The sequence below is a fragment of the Octodon degus genome, unplaced genomic scaffold (assembly GCF_000260255.1).
Source record: "Octodon degus isolate 3935 unplaced genomic scaffold, OctDeg1.0 scaffold00084, whole genome shotgun sequence".
Lineage (NCBI taxonomy): Eukaryota > Metazoa > Chordata > Mammalia > Rodentia > Octodontidae > Octodon > Octodon degus.
Genome location: NW_004524660.1, coordinates 5,584,481 through 5,588,962, shown reverse-complemented (window position 1 = coordinate 5,588,962; position 4,482 = coordinate 5,584,481). Strand labels below are relative to the sequence as shown.

At 39.5% G+C, this 4,482-nt stretch overlaps 1 pseudogene; it reads left to right on the top strand.

Annotated features, from left to right (window-relative positions):
• Positions 1–1,969: 1,969 nt before the first annotated feature.
• Positions 1,970–4,269, top strand: LOC101583540 (annotated as a pseudogene).
• Positions 4,270–4,482: the final 213 nt, after the last annotated feature.

The following is a 4,482-nucleotide window of genomic DNA, read 5'->3' as shown; positions in this document are numbered from 1 at the left end:
TGAAAATATAGGCACTAGCCATCCCCAAAAGCAAGAGCCTGCACCTTTCCTGGCCTAGAAGCCTATGTATGTGCATTTGTATCTTAGCTACTTTTGTCATTACTGGCACCCAAAGTTAAAGTGGGAAGGTTTATTTAGCCAATAGTTTTAGAGGTTTCAGTCTGTAGTAAGCTGGTCCCAAGGCAGGGTGGCACATGGCACAGGCGTAGCAGTTCATGGTGGCAGAAAAAAAGCAAAAGCAACCAGTGAAAAATGAAACACCTTCTGTCCCTTATATGGCACACGGCCTACCCACCCTAGCGGGGTGTTGTGCTCACAGTATCGGGCCCAGCATTGGACCACGAATCAATCATAAACTCTAGACTCAGCCATCTAGTCAAATGCTCCCCATGACCTCCCGAGGCCTCACAGGAACAGCTGAACACAAGCCAGGACAGGCCGTGTACTGTTCTGTTGTTGCTGCAGCTTCTGCAGTAGTTGGTGTTGCCCTTCCAGGAAATGGAGTGGGTTAGTGTTCTCCTGCTGAGGATCCCACAAGATCTCAAGGGCAACAACACTTTGAGAAACTTGCTCTTTCAGGAGACACCCAGGATTGGCTCATCACAATCCATATTATCAGAAGGATTGCTGGAAGGACGAGAGAAGGGCAAAAGTGTATTTTCCTTCTTCTACTTCCGGTAATCTTTCTTCATGTCTGATTAACAAAATTTTATGTGAGTTTGATAAACACAGCTGGCAAGTTTCCAGATCAGTGCTAGAGATGGAAGACCACGAATGAATAGAAATAGAGCTTGGAGCCAATAAATATCCACTTTATTGTGCCCCTTTGATTAGCACCAATCCTCATCAATTAAAGCTTGTTCTGTTTGATCATTCTTGCATGCCTGTGTCTGGTAATCTGAGCAACTACTTTGAAGATAATAGTATGCAATATAATTGTTGATAATTTCATGTTTTATTTTGAAATTTTGTATCATTTTAGTTTGTTTCTCTATTTAAAATAAAAATTAATGTAGTATAAATACAACAATATTGACAAAGGTCTTTCTGAGATGAGATGATTTACCTTACAAGAACTAATATTCTTATCCCCTGGTTGGATTATCCACTAGTGTGCAGTTTAATGCCTCATCTAATTCATACAAGATCCAATCCAAACATCCAACATCTGTAATGAATAAGTAGTACTATAACTATCACTAACTCTGTTTATTATGAAAATATAAGAAAGCAAAAGATGAAAAAGGAAAGAATTTTTCAGTGGAAAAAATATATTTTGTATGAGAAAGTAACCATATAAAATATTGAAGTTTTTAATTTTACAGAAAAACTCACAAATATAATAAATACATATACAGTTATGTTATCTTAATAACAAAATATTGTACTTCAAATATCCAAAAGCAAAGTGTTGAGTAGTACAAAAAGATAAATCATGAAATATGTAGGTGTAAAAAATAAAAATAACCTCTGACAGTTTACATATTTGAGATACATAGTTTTAAAAGGCAAAGCAAATTATATAGATGTAGGTATATTATATAGATGTGATATATTTTATTTATATGAATATTCTCTCTAACAAACAGAGGAAAATGAAGTGTCTGCCTACTTAGGTACACAATCTTCACTTAAAACTCAGAACGTTGGGCCACGGATATAGCTCAGCAGCATAAGCACCCGCCTGGCAAGCGCAATTTCCCTGGCTTGATCCTCAGTACTGAAAAAAAATAATAATAATAATCAGAATATAAGTCTGAATCACGGAATACTGCCTATGGAAGCATGGACCTTTTGTGTAACAATACTATCTAAACCAATATTACTTTTGATATACTGAAAAGTCATCTTTGGAGAATACTTAGGAATTTTCAAACCTATAATATAAAATAGAACTGAAATGAATGATTCTGACTGCCCTTAGGTCGTTGTGGCCACAGTGCCCAGGGGGAGGGGGCAGCTGCCAGGAATGTCTGGGAGACTCTTCCGGGAAGATATTATGAAGCTGGAAGCACCTTCGCAAGAGTCTGCCAGCAAGAGGGAGGAGCAGCAGAAGAGTGGTAGAAGGAAGTCAAGACACGTCATGACTCAGATGAGAAAGAAGAAACAAGAGAAAATGGTGCTGCAGATGACCTGCATGCTCTCAAGCCCAGAAGCTAAAATCAAAGAGAAGCTAAATGGAGATACTGAAGAAGGATCAAATAGACTTTCAGATGAATTTTCCACATGTCACAAGTCAAGAAGAAAAGATCCATCAAGTGGAAATATTGATGAATGTGAAGAAAAATCTAAATGAGTGTCATCCATAGAAAGTTCTCATAAATCCAGTGTTAAGAAACTAGAATAGATTCTAACCCATAAACAGAAAAAAGGTGGCTTCTCCAATTTCACTATTTCTGAAGAGCTCATAAAGCTTCTGAAAGGTCCAGGAGTATTCTATCTCTTTCCTATTTAAGTTAAGACCTTTGGTCCTGTGTGGGAAGGAAAAGATTTAATTACTCAAGCATGGACAGGAATAAGAGACGTTCTCTTTTGCCATATCCTTGATTGAAAGGCTCCAAAGAAATCAAGAAACAATTTTTGGGGCCAGGGAGAGAGCTCAGTAGAATAAACACTTGCCCGGCAAGCTCAAGGGCCTGAGTTCAATCCCTGGTTCTAAAAAAAAAAAAAAAAAAAATTAAAAAGCTGTTCACCAAAGGTACTTCTTTTGACTCCAACAAGGGAATTGGAAAGCCAAGTAGCCAAAGACTTCCAAGGTATAACTAGGCAATTCAGCGTGGAGTGTTTCTGTGGTGGAACATCATATCAAAGCCAGATAAATCATATTCAAAACATTATTGACATTTTGGTTGGGATCCCTGGTACTTATCAAAGGTCATCTGCACAGTGGCCTCCTAGGTCTTTCTAAACTGAGCCGTGTTGTACTTGATGAAGTGGATCAAATGTTAGAATTAGGTTTTGCCGAACAAGTCAAAGATATTATCCATGAATCCTACAAAACTGATTCTAAAGATAATCCTCAGACTTTACTTTTTTCTGCAACTTGTCCACAGTGGATATACAAACTTGTAAAACAAACAAACAAACAAACAAACATGAAATTCAGATATAAACTGGTTAACCTTGTTAGAAAAATGACTCAAAAGGCTGCAACTACTGTGAAACATTTGGCCATCCAGTGCCGCTGGTCTCAGAGACCAGCAGTTTTTGGAGACATCCTGCAAGTCTACAGTGGGCGTGAAGGGAGGGCCATTATCTCCTGTGAGACCAAGCAGAACGTAACTGAAAGGGCCATGAATCTACACATAAAACAGAACATCCACGGTTTACATGCAGACATTGCACAGTCACAAAGAGAATTTATACTGAAAGGCTTCAGAGAAGGTAGTTTTAAAGTTTTGTTGGCCACCAATGTGGCTGCCCATGGTTTGGATATTCCTGAGGTTGACCTGGTGATTCAGAGTTCTCCACAGGATGTTGAGTCCTATAATCATCACTCTGGACACACAGGGAGAGCTGGCCGAATGGGGACTTGCATATGTTTGTATCAACCAAGAGAAAGAGGTCAATTAAGATATGTGGAACAAAAAGCAGGAATTACTTTTAAATGTGTCGGTGTTCCTTCTATAGTGGATTTAGTTAAAATCTAAAAGCATGGATGCCATCAGGTCTGTGACTTCTGTTTCTTATGCTACTGTTGATTTTTTCTGACCATCAGCTCAGAGAGTGATAGATGAGAAAGGGGCAGTGGATGCCTCGGCTGCAGCATTAGCCCACAATTCTGGTCCATCAAGCTTTGAACCACATTCTTTAATCACCTCTGAGAAGGGGTTTGTGGCCATGACCCTGGAGAGCCCAGAAGAAATACAGGATGTCATTTGAGCTGGGAAAGAACTTAACAGAAAGCTGAGTAGTACTGCAGTGTCCCAAACAGCCAAGAGGTGCCTCCTGAAAGGAAATGTGAGTGTTTGCTTTGATGTTCCCTCGACGGAGTCAGAAGGTCCCAGGCAGTGTGGTGTGGTTCAGACTGGACCCTCAGTGCCAACCAAGCTACCTGAAATTGAAGAATATTATGAGGGCAGCACACCTTCTAATCCCAGACCAAGTAGGGGCTGGTCAAGTGGCAGGTCTGGACAGTCAGGCGGCTCAGGTGGCTGATCTGGAAGCTAGTCAGATGGACAGAGTTGACAGGGGAGTCACTCAGGAAGCCACCGAGATGGTAGAAGACAAAATGGGAACACAAATTGATCAAGAAACAGAGGCCACTAATGAGTTTTGACTGAGAATTTGATAGTTAATCTGCCAGCATGAGCTTGTCTATTTCTGCCTAATCATTTGTACATTATCCACCAAAAATTAAGGTCATCATAGTTGAGGTATGTGTCTGCTGTTTGTGAGAAAGTGGTCATATTAAAAAATATATATTTCACTAGAATGGCTGTAAACAAATTACTTATCCAGTCATACCTTTGAATAAAAAAA